The 17,154-nt window shown below is 39.5% G+C and overlaps 6 non-coding genes across 6 annotated transcripts; all 6 read right to left on the reverse strand.

Annotated features, from left to right (window-relative positions):
- Positions 1-428: 428 nt before the first annotated feature.
- Positions 429-500, reverse strand: TRNAC-GCA (transfer RNA cysteine (anticodon GCA)). The gene has a single exon. It is a non-coding gene; the product is annotated as a tRNA-Cys (tRNA).
- A 1,012-nt stretch (positions 501-1,512) lies between these two features.
- On the reverse strand, positions 1,513-1,584 carry TRNAC-GCA (transfer RNA cysteine (anticodon GCA)). Its single transcript has one exon. It is a non-coding gene; the product is annotated as a tRNA-Cys (tRNA).
- A 4,296-nt stretch (positions 1,585-5,880) lies between these two features.
- TRNAC-GCA (transfer RNA cysteine (anticodon GCA)) lies at positions 5,881-5,953 on the reverse strand. Its single transcript has one exon. It is a non-coding gene; the product is annotated as a tRNA-Cys (tRNA).
- A 1,011-nt stretch (positions 5,954-6,964) lies between these two features.
- TRNAC-GCA (transfer RNA cysteine (anticodon GCA)) lies at positions 6,965-7,036 on the reverse strand. Its single transcript has one exon. It is a non-coding gene; the product is annotated as a tRNA-Cys (tRNA).
- Positions 7,037-9,128: 2,092 nt separating this feature from the next.
- On the reverse strand, positions 9,129-9,200 carry TRNAC-GCA (transfer RNA cysteine (anticodon GCA)). Its single transcript has one exon. It is a non-coding gene; the product is annotated as a tRNA-Cys (tRNA).
- Positions 9,201-16,796: 7,596 nt separating this feature from the next.
- TRNAC-GCA (transfer RNA cysteine (anticodon GCA)) lies at positions 16,797-16,868 on the reverse strand. The gene has a single exon. It is a non-coding gene; the product is annotated as a tRNA-Cys (tRNA).
- Between the last annotated feature and the right edge of the window lie 286 nt (positions 16,869-17,154).

Here is a 17,154-nt window from a genome sequence, read left to right on the forward strand (position 1 = left end):
GCTTCAAACAAGCACATACTTTGGATGCACAGGGAAAAGGTGGAATATATGTAAGACTGAGGACACAGGTGAAATGAGAAATAGACTGACTGCATCGCTGCACAGTATTCTAAGCCATTTCTTTAGTGCGATTCAAGAAAGCACCAAACAGTATAACAAATTTGTCAATTTATTTCATAGTCCATTCCCTTTCTTTAGTGCTGTAAAAGGAAGAGCCAAATTCCAAAATAGATCAATGATCTTTCAGAAAGTTCCCAAATGGAACACCAAGCCGAGTGTTAAAACTGCATTTACTCACAGGTTTTGAGCAGCAAACTCTGTAATGATATTAAAGTGCAATATCCAAGGGAACACTGACTCTGTCAAAGATGATCCAAAAGGAATTGATGAAAAGTCCCAACTACAAACAACAGAATCAAAATAGTCTGAGGGGACACCCGGATTTGAACCAGGGACCTCTTGATCTGCAGTTAAATGCTCTACCACTGAGCTATATCCCCAGCTTTTCAGTATAATCAGAATGACATAATATCAGTACATCATGAAAGAGTGAGCGGATCATGCTAAGTTGTGCCGGAAAGTACAGGCTTGAAACTGTGGAACAGGAGAAGTAGTCCTTAATATTATTTATTAAAGTAAAACTGGATCATTTAAAAAACAGATCAATTTGTTTCATTGCTATTTTATTTGAATAGGCAGTGGTACATAAGACCAATGCCTCTACATACAATGATTGTTTTGAAACATTCTTAAAGGGGAAGAGGTTTTTACGTGACTCATTATCATTTGATGATTGGTTACCACAATCACCGAGATGGTGGTGAAGTATGATTGTTTTTTGGCCAAATTATGGAGGAAAAACATTTCTACATACCACTACAATTCGGTATTTGGAAGGAACGCACAAACACCCCTTTCAAGTGCCTTCGATTTAATACATCAGAAAAAGCCACTTTGTGCTTGCAACTGGCCTGATTCTTCAGACCAGCCTTCTTGCAACTGCAACGAGGGTTTGTACATCTTGCACGTGGGCAGAGCTTTCAAGGAGAAATTAAATAGTTCCTACGTTGCACAAAAATAAAGTGCTTCAAACAAACACATACTTTGTATGGACAGAGAAGAGATGGAATATATGTAAGACTGAGGACACAGTTGTAATGAGAAATAGATTGATTGCATAGCTGCCCAGTATTCTAAGCCATTTCTTTAGTGCGATACAAGAAAGCCCCAAACAGTATAACAAATTTGTCAATTGGTTTCATAGTCCATTCCCTTTGTTTAGAGCTGTGAAAGGTAGAGTCAAATTCCAAAATAGATCAATGATGTTTCAGAAATTTCCCAAAGGGAATACTAAGCCCAGTGTAGAAAACTGCATTTACTCACAAGTTTTAATCAGCAACACTGTAATGCTATTAAAGTGTAACATCCAAGGGAACACTGACTCTGTCAAAGATGATCCAAATGGGATTCATGAAAATTCCCAACTACCAACACCAGATTCAAAATAGTATGAGGGGATAGTCGGATTTGAACCAGGGACCTCTTGATCTGCAGTCAAATGCTCTACCACTGAGCTATATCCCCAGCTGTCAGCCAAGATCAGAATGACAATATATCAGTACATCATGAAAGAGTGAGAGGATCATGCTAAGTTGTGCCGGAAAGTACAACCTTGAAACTGTGGAACAGTAGAAGTAGTTCCTAATATTATTTATTAAAGGAAAAATGGATCATTAAAAAAAAAGATTTATTTGTTTGATTGTTATTTTATTTGAATAGGCAGTGGTACATAGGACCAATGCCTGCACTTAAAATGTTTGTTTTGAAACATTCACAAAGGGGAAGAGGTTTTTACGGGATACCTTATTATTTCATGATTGGTTACCACTGATGAAGCGAGCTTCAGAAAATATTTTATTCTGACTCGTGAATTCAATTTCCCATAACATGAACTAATTTATTAATGAGTTGTTGCATGATTTATTTATTAATCAACTTAGATTAAGATTGCATCACACATGAACACGCGGGAACTAATAACATGTGCACTTGTTGCATTTGCGAGTCTGTTTTGTAACACGTGATTAATATTGTTTTGTTTGTCATGTTTGTCCTTTTTTCTTTGTCATTATTAATATGCGGCAGATTATTAATGGCATGTGCTTTTTATATGTGCTTACATGTTTGTTTTATGTTGTGTTTGTCTGTCTGTCTATCATTTAATCATCTTTTTACTCTTTCAGAAACCTAAAGCTGGAATATATGAAGAATGGTAGATATTTTGTGTGCTGCTTTATTTGTTTGCTTTTGCTAGATGTCTTTTATTAATGGGTTAATTAATAATTAGCATTGGTCGGGTGGGTAACAGAAGTGTTTGTTTTACTTGAATTAATCACTCTTTTGTGTTTGTTTAAATACTAGCCCGAGAGTGGTTTTAGGCCTAGTTCTGGTTCTGAAGAAAAGTTGGTTGGCTTGTACGTGAGCAGGGTTGGAGCCAAATGCAGTCATCTTGGAAACTTTCCATGGAGAATTATGTTTTGCGCATCACCTTTGAAAAGACTGTGGCTTTGACAATGGAAACTTATTCATGAACCGCTCTGGATGTTCTTTTTACAAGGCCGAGGAAGTGACAGGGATGATTTTGTCAAGCTTAGGTGGAAGTCAGAGAAGTAACATTTTGAAATGTTACAAAGACGCTCGGAAGTTCATGTCACTCTATGCACTATCAGGGAATTCCCCCGATCTTACCCCCCCTCCGTCGCAACTTATGTGTGACTCTCTTGCTTCCTTTTTCTTCACTAAAGTAGATGACATTTACCAGGCTTTCTCCACCAAATCACCTCAAATTGTAACTACATCTACCATTTCCTCTGCTAATACGTTCCTCACTTTTCAACCAGTCACCCCTGACCAAATAAAAAATATATTATCCACTATCAAATCAGGATCATCTTTGGACCCCTGCCCTCTTTCCGTACTTCGACCGGTCATGGACTCTATCATACCGGCAATCACGCAGGTCTGCAATTTGATTCTTTTGTCAGGTAATTACCCGGATCTCCTCAAAAACACCTTACTAAAACCCTTGTTAAAAAAACCCTCCCTAGATAAAAGTGAGCTAAAAAACTATCGTCCCATTGCTAGCCTCCCTTTCATGGCAAAGGTGACTGAAAAAATTATGAATATCCAGATTTCTGAATTTATCGAAAAACACCAGCTCCTTGACAGCACGCAGTTTGGGTTCAGGAAACATCATGGCACAGAAACAGCCCTGATCAAAGCCGACGACGACATCAGGGTAATCAGGGACCAGGGTGGCACTGCCATACTGGTTCTGCTAGATTTATCTGCGGCCTTCGACAAGGTCGACCACAACACCTTGGTCGACCGTGTCCAGGGATGTGGCATCGGCCACACTGCCAAAGACCTAATTGCGTCCTTCCTTGACAAAAGAACGCAGGCTGTCATTCTAGGTCCCTTTCAATCGGCCCAACTCTCCGCTCCCTGTGGAGTTCCCCAAGGCTCATCCCTGAGTCCGACACTTTTTAACATCTATGTGTCGGACCTTGCCAATACCATCAAGGCACATGGGATGAGCCTAACTTCCTATGCCGACGACACCCAACTAGTGTTGGCAATCAAAGGGAACGGAGAACAAATAGCCGATAAATTCAAGAAGGGGCTCCTAGACATAGGAGAATGGATGGCTACCAACTGCCTAAAGTTAAATTCAGAAAAGACCGAGGTACTCATCTTTGGACCCCTGTCACCAGCCTGGCCAACCAGTTGGTGGCCTGAAACCTTTGGTACCCCTCCCACACCTACTACCAAGGTTAGGAACCTCGGAGTCATCTTCGATGACGGTCTTATCTTCCTGGACCATGCTAATAAAACAGTGTCTACTGCACACCTGAAATTAAAAATGATCAGGAAGATACGTCCTTTTCTCCCTGATTCTGCCATCAAGACACTAGTCACTGCCCTTGTCCTCTCATCCTTGGACTATTGCAATGGGCTATTTCTTAATGCTCAATCCAGAGTAATCACAAAACTACAAACAATACAAAACGCAGCGGCACGCCTGCTTTCAGGCAAAACAAAGTTTGAATCCATCTCCAAAAATATAACAGACTTTCAGTGGCTCACTGTAAAAAAAAGAATTCACTTTAAATCTCTCTGCATTGTGTTTAAGGCTATCAACAATCAAGGACCACACTTTCTCAAGGAACAATTGCAACTCCACAAACCCACCAGAGCTTTACGATCAGCCACTCTTCATCAACTGGCTGTACCTCGCACCAAAACCGTTACCTGGGGAGACCGTCGGTTTCTGGTGGCGGCCCCCAGACTCTGGAACACCTTGCCTCACAACATCAGGCAAAGCACTACCCTCCTTCAGTTCCGTAAACTCCTGAAGACCTGGTTGTTTATTCAATAACTATATCACCTTGCCAGTTTGCTTCCTCATCCGGCCCAAAGCATCATGCTCCGAATGTAAACAAATGATTTATTAGCGCCAAGACGCCCAAGGGTATATGCTGCGCTTTATAAATATTAAAAATAAATAAAAATAAATGAACAATAGTATGGTGACGCTCATACCCTGGAAGAGGTGGTTTTGGTGGTCTGACAGTCTTCAACCAATCAGGGTGCTGAACTCTTTCAAAGAATTACATTTAGTTAGATTAGCAAGCTAAAAGGTATAAAAATTGGGCCTTTTGATGGGAACGGGGCTGACTGTTTCCTGAGGGCGAAGTGCTGTCCGATTTCCTTTGGATCCTAAGCATTCAACTGTTTATTCATTTATTTTCCTTTTCAGGTCAGAAATTTAATTAGGGAATAGGGTTAATGTTTTCTTTAATTCATTATTTTGTGCAATGTTGAACTGCCAGATTTTGAGCCAATGATTAATGTATTAAACTGAATAAAATAAAGTAAATGTTTGATATTAATAAAGAGCTAATAAATTTATGCAATTTTGAGAATTATGAAATAAACTTTTAAAATGACAAGCTGGTCTTGTTTATTGTAGATAGTTTAAATAACATATCAGATCCATTTGCCTCATGATTCAGCTGCTCTGTTATTTCTATGGGCCTGGTATTGATTGGTAAGTATGGTGGTAGATGGTGACATCATTTATGCAGAATTTTAGTAGGAGCGCTGGATCACCACAATCACTGAGATGGTGGTGAAGTATGATTGTTTTGGGCCACATTACGGTGGAAAAACATTTCTACATACCACTACAATTCGGTATTTGGAAGGTACACCCAAACACCCCTTTCACGTACCTTCGATTTAATACATCAGAAAAAACCACTTTGTGCTTGCAAATGGCCTGATTCTTCAGGCCAGCCTTCTTGCAACTGCAACAAGGGTTAGTACATCTTGCACGTAGGCAGAGCATTTAAGGAGAAATTAAATAGTTCATACGTTGCACAAAAATGAAGTGCTTCAAACAAGCACATACTTTGGATGCACAGGGATAAGGTGGAATATATGTAAGACTGAGGACTCAGGTGAAATGAGAAATAGACTGACTGCATCGCTGCACAGTATTCTAAGCCATTTCTTTAGTGCGATTCAAGAAAGCAGCAAACAGTATACCAAATTAGTCAATTTGTTTCATAGTCCATTCCCTTTTTTTAGTGCTGTGAAAGGAAGAGCCAAATTCCAAAATAGATCAATGATCTTTCAGAAATTTCCGAAAGGGAATACCAAGCCGAGTTTTAAAACTGCATTTACTCACAGGTTTTGAGCAGCAAACTCTGTAATGCTATTAAAGTGCAATATCCAAGGGAACACTGACTCTGTCAAAGATGATCCAAAAGGAATTGCTGAAAAGTCCCAACTACAAACAACAGAATCAAAATAGTCTGAGGGACACCCGGATATGAACCAGTGACCTCTTGATCTGCAGTCAAATGCTCTACCACTGAGCTATATCCCCAGCTTTTCAGTAAAATCAGAATTACATAATATCAGTACATCATGAAAGAGTGAGAGGATCATGCTAAGTTGTGCTGGAAAGTACAGGCTTGAAACTGTGGAACAGGAGAAGTAGTCCTTAATATCATTTATTAAAGGAAAACTGTATCATTTAAAAAACAGATTAATTTGTTTCATTGCTATTTTATTTGAATAGGCAGTGGTACATAGGACAAATGCCTCTACATACAATGATTGTTTTGAAACATTCTTAAAGGGGAAGAGGTTTTTACGTGACACCTTATCATTTGATGATTGGTTACCACAATCACCGAGATGGTGGTGAAGTATGATTGTTTTTGGGCCAAATTACGGTGTAAAAACATTTCTACATACCACTACGATTCGGTATTGGGAAGGAACACCCTAACACCCCTTTCAAGTACCTTCGATTTAATACATCAGAAAAAGCCACTTTGTGCTTGCAACTGGCCTGATTCTTCAGACGAGCCTTCTTGCAACTGCAACGAGGGTTTGTACATCTCGCACGTAGGCAGAGCTTTCAAGGAGAAATTAAATAGTTTCTATGTTGCACAAAAATGAAGTGCTTCAAACAAACACATACTTTGTATGGACAGAGAAGAGATTGAATATATGTAAGACTGAGGACAAAGGTGTAATGAGAAATAGATTGATTGCATAGCTGCCCAGTATTCCAAGCCATTTCTTTAGTGCGATTCAAGAAAGCACCAAACAGTATAACAAATTTGTCAATTGGTTTCATAATCCATTCCCATTGTTTAGAGCTGTGAAAGGTAGAGCCGAATTCCAAAATAGATCAATGATGTTTCAGAAATTTCCCAAAGGAAATACCAAGCCCAGTGTAAAAAATGCATTTACTCACAAGTTTTAATCAGCAACACTGTAATGCTATTAAAGTGTAACATTCAAGGGAACACTGACTCTGTCAAAGATGATCCAAATGGGATTCATGAAAATTCCCAGCTACAAACACCAGATTCAAAATAGTATGAGGGGACACCCGGATTTGAACCAGGGACCTCTTGATCTGCAGTCAAATGCTCTACCACTGAGCTATATCCCCAGCTGTCAGCCAAGATCAGAATGACAATATATCAGTACATCATGAAAGAGTGAGAGGATCATGCTAAGTTGTGCCGGAAAGTACAACCTTGAAACTGTGGACCAGTAGAAGTAGTTCTTAATATTATTTATTAAAGGAAAAATGGATCATTAAAAAAAAAGATGTATTTGTTTGATTGGTATTTTATTTGAATAGGCAGTGGTACATAGGACCAATGCCTGCACTTAAAATGTTTGTTTTGAAACATTCTCAAAGGGGAAGAGGTTTTTACGGGATACTTTATTATTTCATGATTGGTTACCACAATCACTGAGATGGTGGTGAAGTATGATTGTTTTGGGCCACATTACGGTGGAAAAACATTTTTACATACCACTACAATTCGGTATTTGGAAGGTACAACCAAACACCTCTTTCAAGTACCTTCGATTTAATACATCAGAAAAAGCCACTTTGTGCTTGCAAATGGGCTGATTCTTCAGGCCAGCCTTCTTGCAACTGCAACACGGATTCGTACATCTTGCACATGGGCAGAGCATTTAAGGAGAAATTAAATAGTTCCTACGTTGCACAAAAATGAATTGCTTCAAACAAGCACATACTTTGGATACACAGGGAAAAGGTGGAATATATGTAAGACTGAGGACACAGGTGAAATGAGAAAAAGACTGACTGCATCGCTGCACAGTATTCTAAGCCATTTCTTTAGTGCGATTCAAGAAAGCACCAAACAGTATAACAAATTTGTTAATGTGTTTCATAGTCCATTCCCTTTCTTTTGTGCTGTAAAAGGAAGAGCCAAATTCCAAAATAGATCAATGATCTTTCATAAATTTCCCAAAGGGAATACCAAGCCGAGTGTTAAAACTGCATTTACTCACAGGTTTTGAGCAGCAAACTCTCTAATGCTAGTAAAGTGGAATATCCAAGGGAACACTGACTCTGTCAAAGATGATCCAAATGGAATTGATGAAAAGTCCCAACTACAAACAACAGAATCAAAATAGTCTGAGAGGACACCCGGATTTGAACCAGGGACCTCTTGATCTACATTAAAATGCTCTACCACTGAGCTGTATCCCCTGCTTTTCAGTAAAATCAGAATGACATAATATCAGTACATCATGAAAGAGTGAGAGGATCATGCTAAGTTGTGCCGGAAAGTACAAGCTTGAAACTGTGGTACAGGAGAAGTAGTCCTTAATATTATTTATTAAAGGAAAACTGTATCATTTAAAAAAGATTAATTTGTTTCATTGCTATTTTATTTGAATAGGCCGTGGTACATAAGACCAATGCCTCTACATACAATGATTGTTTTGAAACATTCTTAAAGGGGAAGAGGTTTTTACGTGACACCTTATCATTTGATTATTGGTTACCACAATCACCGAGATGGTGGTGAAGTATGATTGTTTTTGGGCCAAATTACGATGGAAAAACATTTCTACATACCACTACAATTCAGTATTTGGAAGGAACACCCTAACACCCCTTTCAAGTACCTTCGATTTAATACATCAAAAAAAGCCACTTTGTGCTTGCAACTGGCCTGATTCTTCAGACCAGCCTTCTTGCAACAGCAACGAGGGATTGTACATCTTGCACGTAGGCAGAGCTTTCAAGGAGAAATTAAATAGTTCCTATGTTGCACAAAAATGAAGTGCTTCAAACAAACACATACTTTGTATGGACAGAGAAGAGATGGAATATATGTAAGACTGAGGACACAGGTGTAATGAGAAATAGATTGATTGCATAGCTACCCAGTATTCTAAGCCATTTCTTTAGTGCGTTTCAAGAAAGCACCAAACAGTATAACAAATTTGTTAATTGGTTTCATAGTCCATTCCCTTTGTTTAGAGCTGTGAAAGGTAGAGCCGAATTCCAAAATAGATCAATGATGTTTCAGAAATTTCCCATAGGGAATACCAAGCCCAGCGTAAAAAATGCATTTACTCAAAAGTTTCAATCAGCAACACTGTAATGTTATTAAAGTGTAACATCCAAGGGAACACTGACTCTGTCAAAGATGATCCAAATGGGATTCATGAAAATTCCCAACTACAAACAGCAGAATCAAAATAGTATGAGGGGACACCCGGATTTGAACCAGGGACCTCTTGATCTGCAGTCAACTTCTCTACCACTGAGCTATATCCCCAGTATTTCTGTAACATCAGAATGACAAAATATCAGTACATCATGAAAATGTGAGAGGATCATGCTAAGTTGTGTTGGAAAGTACAACCTTGAAACTGTGGAACAGGAGAAGTAGTTCTTTTTTTTTGTTTAAAAAGCTTTATTGAGTAGATTAATAGGAGAGTAAACAAATGTACAGCGCCGAGACGCCTGCGGGCAATTGTTCGCGCTTAACAAATGCTAAAAATAAATAAATAAATAATACAACATCAGTACAATGGCAAAGAAAATACAGCAAGAAAATAGAGAAAAAATTATTGGAAACAATGCAAATGGAAAATTAAACCCCAGAAAGGGGTAAAAAATATACCGATGAGAAATGCATTCATAACTTTTCAATTTTGGGGGAAAAAAGAAAAAAAGAAGGGAGAAGGGGAAGGGGAAGGGGATGGGTAGAAGGGAAAGAAAAGGGAAGGAAGTGCAAAAGGGAAAACATCATCTCATAACAAAATCAGGCGAGAACAAGGATAAAGAAAGTGATATAAGGTGATCATGGGGAATGTCTAGATAAAAACTCTGTTAAAGTGGACCATAATAAATCATGTTTTATCAATAGAGGGATTGACGAAGCACATGCACGATCTAATCTATGATGGTGACAGAGTAGAGTCCACCAAGCATTATAAACAACCTTCGTAGTATCTTTCCAATCAGCAGTAATAATTTGAAGAGAAATAGCAATAGAAAGGTCGATGAATTTATGTGTATGATGCGGAACATCCCAGATTGGAGCTAATCCACCCAAGAAAACAGTAGCAATATCAAAAGGAACAACAGTGGACAAAACTTTGTTAAGTGTGGACCAAACATTGGACCACAGTAATTTAACTCTAGGGCAGAGAAAAAACATGTGAAACAAGTCACTAGTAGTACAAGAACAAGACCAGCACTTTTTGGAGTTAATTAGTTTGAATTTATACAGGTCATTGGGGGGTGTAGTAGAGTCTGTTATAAAAAAAGTAAAAGGTCTGTGTGGTGCTAGCAGAACGAGAAACTAAGTGGATTTTAGACCAAATGGAGTCCCAAGTGAGTGAGGAAAAGGTGTGACCGAGGTCTGACTCCCACATAAGTTCAAGTTTGGTTTTGGGCCTGTCAGTGGGAAAGTGAGATAGTAACTTATAAATAGCAGAGGCTTTGAAAGGGATATGGAAGTTTGGTGGAGAGGTTAAGAAAAGGGGCAGAAGGGGAGGAAGGGACATCCTGCAAAATAATAGAGGATAATGTAGGGAGAAGTGTGTGAAAGTGCGAGAAATATTTAGTGGAAATACAAAAGGAGTCCTGGAGTTCCTGAATGGTTAGTAAAGAGCCATTAGAAAGGAGCTGCCTATAAGTAAAAATTCCTTTATCGATCCATTCCTTCCAGAAAAGTGCCCGATTACGAAGGTTGAGAGATTTATTGTACCAGAGTGGAGTGTCGAAATGAAGATCAGAGGACGAAGAAAAGGAGCAAAAAAGAGCAAGTGTTAGGGCTTTAGAGTGTTTAAAGATAGGAGAGACAAACTTTTGAGGCGGCTCAGTGAGGTTGGTAGCAGTAAGGAAAGAGAAGGGGAAAAGTAGAGCTAATTCCAAAGAGCTCCAAGCCGTTGTAGGTGGGGAGGATGAATCCAGAAGAAAGGGCCAAATCTGTTTGAGAGAAAATGCAGAGTGAAAGCGTGAAATATTGGGGAAGTTAACACCGCCAAGATGTTTAGATTGTTGGAGGCGAAGCAGAGAGACTCTAGCTTTACGCTTGTTTCATAGGAATTTAGTGAAGAGACCATTGATGGATTTGAAGAAGAAATGGGGGAGAGAGATAGGAAGCATAGAAAGACAAAAGTTGGCTATAGGAAGGAGCATTATTTTGATAGTTGAAAGACGACCCCACCAGGAAAGGAAAAGGGGAGACCAACGTTCTATAAGAGAGGAGAGTTTTTTTAAGGATGTCAGAATGGTTGATTTTAATAGTTTATCTAATGGTATTAGCATATAAAACACCAAGGCATTTAATATAACCAGGATTCCACTCGAAACCTAAGCCATGAAACATGTGAGGGAGACAATACTTGTTGAGAGGAAGGACCTCCGACTTGTCGATATTCAACTTATAACGGAAAACAGAAGAATAATCCCGTAATAAGGAAAAAAAGCAGGAAGGGCAACAACAGGGTTTGATATATAAAGCAAAATGTCATCTGCATAAGCAGTGAATTTAATTTCCACGTCCTTATGAATAAAACCAGAATAGGAAGGAGATTGTCGAATTTTCTGGAGAAAAGGTTCCAATGCCAAAATGAAAAGGAGAGGGGATAGCGGACAACCTTGTCTGGTGCCTCTGTGAAGGGGAAAGTAAGCAGATTGAGAACCATTAACCCAGATAGAAGTAGTGGGACCAGAATAAAGTAATTTAATATATTTGAGGATAGTGGGGCTAAAACCATGCCAACGGAGTGCACCAAACATAAAATCCCAGTTAACACGGTCAAATTCTTTCTCAGCATCTAGGGTAATAGCCGCTATTGGAGTATCCATTTTGGCAGAAAGGTGAAAAATATTGAGAAGGGTCCTTGAATTATCAGTAATAGACCTGCCTTTGACAAATCCGGATTGATAAATATTGATCAAATCGGGAATAATTGAGTTGATACTTAGAGCTAAGAGTTTTGCGTATATTTTACAATCGGTGTTGATAAGGGAAATGGGTCTATAGTTTTTGCACAGGGAAGGATCTTTATCTTTTTTGGGGAGAAGGACAAGCATTGCCTGTGTAAAGGAGCCTTTGGATTCACCGCTAGTAAGAAAATGATTAATTAATTGGAGTAAATAAGGAACCAAGACAGTTTTGAAGTGGAGAAAGAATTGTACTGTAAAGCTGTCTGGACCATGTGTCTTATCTTTGGGGAGAAGAGAAAGAACCGTAAGAATCTCTTTTTCTGAGATTGGGGCATCGAGGGAAGAGAAGTCTACCAGAGGTGCAGAAGGTTTGGAGATAGAGTGAAAGAAGGAGTCTATTTGTGCAGCAGAGGGATTGGACTCAGGCGTGTGAAGGGTAGAGTAGTATTGTACAAAACAATCAAGAATTTTGGCATCTGAGGATTGGAGAGAGCCCTGCGGATCCTTGATTGTAACAATTTTAGATTTTTGTTTCTTGATTTTGAGGTAATTCGCCAGAGCCCTACCAGCCTTGTTGCGACCACCATAGATTTTAGCATTACATTGGAGAAGCTGATTAGAAGTGGAATCCCAAGAGTGTTTATTAAATTGCATTTTCGCTTTAATAAGAGAAGACAGTGAGTCAGGAGAGTTGGTGGTAAAATAAAGGTGTTCAAGCTCCTTAATGCGTTTAAGAAAAGAGGATGCCTGAGCAAGCGCCTTCTTCTTTATACGTGACACAAAATCAATAATACAACCACGAGCAGTAGCCTTGAAGACATCCCAAATAAAGTGGAAATCAGAAGAGGTATTTAAGTTGTTAGTAAAGAAATCATCCTTAAAGTGTGTGAAATGATCAGTGAAGGTGGGATCAAGTAAAAGTGAATTGTTAAAGCGCAATCGGTGGGTCTTGGGGTGGGGGAGGGGTAGTCCATATCCAAAATAATAGGGGCATGGTCGGAGATGAGGATAGAGCCTATTTCAGAGTTGGTCATGAATTGGAAAGCATGATGGAGAGAAAGATATAATCAATTCGGGAATGGGAAGCATGCACAGGAGAAAAAAAGGAAAATTCCAGAGGGTCAGGGTGAGAAATTCTCCATGAATCTATTAAGCCTCTGGAGTAAATGGATCTGTGGAAGGATTTTTGAATTTTATTAGGAACATAACGTGCTTGGGATTTGCGATCTAGGAAAGGGTCCATCAATTGATTACAATCCCGCGCTACAATCATATCTTCATTACCATTGGAGGAGAGAAGGGAAGAAAAATCATTCCAAACGGACGGGTCAATGCCATTGGGACCGTAAACATTGCAAAGGGAAAGATGAACATCATTAACAGTACTATCCAGAAGCAACCACCTACCATTAGAATCAGCAGTTTCTTGGTGCATTTGAACAAACAAGGATTTGGAAAATAAAATAACAAAATTATTTTTATGATTAACAGCCGAGGAGCAAAAAACTTCCCCAACCCATTGCCTGCGTAACATAGACAACTCTTGTGTAGAAAGATGCGTCTCTTGCAAAAAGGCGATTTGACATTGTAAACGAGCAAGGTGAGACAAAATACGTTGTTTCTTAATAGGGTTGCGGAGACCCTTAACATTCCAAGAAATGAGTCGAAAACCTTTCATAGGAAGAGAACAGAAAGGAGTAGAGAATAAGAATACAGCAGTTATGAAGAGAAAACAGGAGAGAAGATAAAGGAAGGTATCTAGTAACAAGCCTGGTGAAGTAAAAGAAGAAGTGAAGTAAACAGTAAGGATTAGGAAGAGAGAGAGCGAAGAGAGACAATGCATTACATCCACAACAAGTTGTAGAGGGAGAGAAAATGTGGAAAAGGAGAAAAGAGACAAAAAGCCAGAACCACAGTACAAAATGAGAGAAAGGATGAATATCAGGGAAAAGATGAATGAAGCAGAAAAATAAAGAAAAAGGAAAAGAGAGGGTAGTGAGAAGGAAGGAAAGTGGGAGCCGATCGCTACCCTAAAGGAGACAGTAGAAAGAAGAATGGCAAAAGAAACCAGAACGGATCCAGCCATACAGAACAATTAACGGAAAAAAACAATGAAGTGAGAGAGGGAGCAACAAGAAAAGACGACCGCACAAGAGGGAAAGTGTCGAAAACACGGTCCGAGGAGCACGAAAAAAAGAGAGACGAGAGGAAGTAAGGGGAAATAACAAATAGAACTTGGGACCGAGCACGACAATAAAAACAAATGAAGGAAACTTACCGAACAGTTATGCAAGGACAGCAGCGAACTGGGGAAACAGAAACAAAACAACAGCACAGTACAATGGAGGATCGGACAACCAAAACACAGGGAGACGAACCTAGAAAACAGCAAATTCAAAAAAATGAAATAATATGAAGTGAAACAACAAGTCGTCACATTAATAAACAATAGACGATGTATAGAGAAGGAGACATGATAAAGTTAAGAGCTGCTTTGTTCCACGGAATCTTCTCTGTGAGAGTGGATGAATCTGCGGAGATCAGCCGGATCCTCAAAGCTAAAAGAGCTTTCTTTGTATGTGACCTTGTAGAAACAGGGATGAATAAGTCCGTATCTGGCATTCATGGAGCGAAGCGTGGGCCGCAAATCCAGAAATTCCTTTCGACGCGTTGCAGTCTGTTTGGAGACATCCTGAGAGAAAAAAAGTTTATGGCCTGACCAAAGTAATTGCATGTGTTGTTTGGCTGAATGTAAAATAGTCATAAGGTCAGAATAAAGAAGAAAATAAGCAATGATGCCTCTAGGCTTTGATGGAGAAGAGGAGTTTTTAGGGCCAAGACGGTGCGCCCTTTGAATATTCACATCCACATGTTTAGGCAACCCAACTATTGGTAGGACTTGTGTCTTAAAAAATAGGATGATGTCAGATCCTTCCGAATTCTCCGGAACACCATAAATGCGCAGGTTACTGTGCCTATTTCGATTTTCCAAGTCCTCGGTCATTTTCTTGAGTACTTGAACCTCCTTGGTGAGGCTTTCCATCTTGGCAGCAACATCCTGAGCATTACTGATTTTTTGTTCTAGTTCGGTGACCCTTTTATCAAGATTAGACCACTTATCATCCAACCTCTGCAGGGTAGCAGTAGTATCCGCAATAAAAGGACAGATTAGACGAAGTTCCTCCATGAGGTCCTCCAGGGTGACAGGAAGCGGAGATTTAGAAGGAGATGGAGGGTCCTTCTTGAGACATTTGCCCATAGGTGTTGGATCCTTGCGTGAGGAAGAAGCTGCATTAGAGGCTTTAGCGCATTGCACATGCTCCATATTGGCGGAGTTAGGAAAACCAGCGTGAGGCAAAGGACAAGGCAGCATAACGTGAGGTGAGGGGTGATAATATCCAAGGGGAACTGCAAAAAGTGGAGACAGAAAAACCCCAAGAAGGAACAATACTCATCTGTGGCAGAGAATAGCGCATAAATGAAGTAATGGAGGTTCCTGGAGAAACCAAATGCAGACAGTTCACCAAGTAGGCCAAATGCTGAGGTAAAGATGAGAGGCAGGAAACAGACAACAAAAAAGAATGCAGGAAAGCCTCAAAGTGCCACAAAGGACGTCAAATGCCTCTTAGTTCCAATATAATAGGATATAACACAGTCATGAGGCCATATTCTGCAGATAGAAGTAGTAGAGGGATGCTTGAAAAAAAGAAGAAAAAAGAAAAAACAAAATGGCGGCCGTATCTAAGACAGCGACATTTATGCAAAATTCGACCCCAAAAATTGCATGGTTGCGTTCAGAAACATACCCATGTTCTGGGGGCAGTTTCGACATTCAAGTCAGCCGTTTCAGCCCAGAAACGCCGTCTGGAAGCGGGTCCTCCGTAATTGAAGCGCCGCCGAAATCGCGGAGCTCAGGGGGGGAGCGGCCATCTTGTCCGGCGCGTCGCGCGCCCTCCAAGCGAAGAAGTTCTTAATATTATTTATTAAAGGAAAACTGGATCATTTGAAAAACAGATTTATTTCTTTCATTGTTATTTTATTTGAATAGGCAGTGGTACATAGGACCAATGCCTCTACATACAATGATTGTTTTGAAACATTCTTAAAGGGGAAGAGGTTTTTACGTGACACCTTATCATTTGATTATTGGTAACCACAATCACTTAGATGGTGGTGAAGTATTATTGTTTTGGGTCAAATTACGGTAGAAAAAAATTTCTACATACCACTACAATTCGGTATTTGGAAGGTAAACTCAAACACCCCTTTCAAGTACCTTCGATTTAATTCATCAGAAAAAGCTACTTTGTGCTTGCAAATGGCCTAATTCTTCAGACCAGCCTTCTTGCAACTGCAACGAGGGTTTGTACATCTTGCACGTAGGCAGAGCTTTTAACCACTTGGATGCTAAGGGAAAGCAGCCCATATAATGAGATTTTCATTGAAATGAATGGGCAGTGCATGACAAGTTACCCTTGTCATTAGCATCCAAGTGGTTAAGGAGAAATTAAATAGTTCCTACGTTGCACAAAAATGAAGTGCTTCAAACAAACACATACTTTGGATGCACAGAGAAGAGGTGGAATATATGTAATACTGAGGACACAGGTGAAATGAGAAATAGACTGACTGCATCGCTGCACAGTATTCTAAGCCATTTCTTTAGTGCGATTCAAAAAAGCACCAAACAGTATAACAAATTTGTCAATTGGTTTCATAGTCCATTCCCTTTGTTTAGTGCTGTGAAAGGAAGAGCCGAATTCCAAAATAGATCAATGATGTTTCAGAAATTTCCCAAAGGGAACACCAAGCCGAGTGTTAAAAACTGCATTTACTAACAGGTTTTGAGCAGCAAACACTGTAATGCTATTAAAGTGCAATATCCAAGGAAACACTGACTCTGTCAAAGATGATCCAAATGGAATTGATGAAAAGTCCCAACTACAAACAACAGAATAAAAATAGTCAGAGGGGACACCCGGATTTGAACCAGGGACCTCTTGATCTGCAGTCAAATGCTCTACCACTGAGCTATATCCCCAGCTTTTCAGTAAAATCAGAATGACAAAATATCAGTACATCATGAAAGAGTGAGAGGATCATGCTAAGTTGTGCCGGAAAGTACAACCTTGAAACTGTGGAACAGGAGAAGTAGTCCTTAATATTATTTATTAAAGGAAAACTGTATCATTTAAAAAACAGATGTATTCGTTTCATTGCTATTTTATTTGAATAGGCAGTGGTACATAGGATTGGTTACCACAATCACTGAGATGGTGGTGAAGTATGACTTTTTGGGCCAAATTACGGTGGAAAACGAATATGCT

This window comes from Lissotriton vulgaris, chromosome 1_1 (genome assembly GCF_964263255.1).
Source record: "Lissotriton vulgaris chromosome 1_1, aLisVul1.2, whole genome shotgun sequence".
NCBI classification, from domain to species: domain Eukaryota; kingdom Metazoa; phylum Chordata; class Amphibia; order Caudata; family Salamandridae; genus Lissotriton; species Lissotriton vulgaris.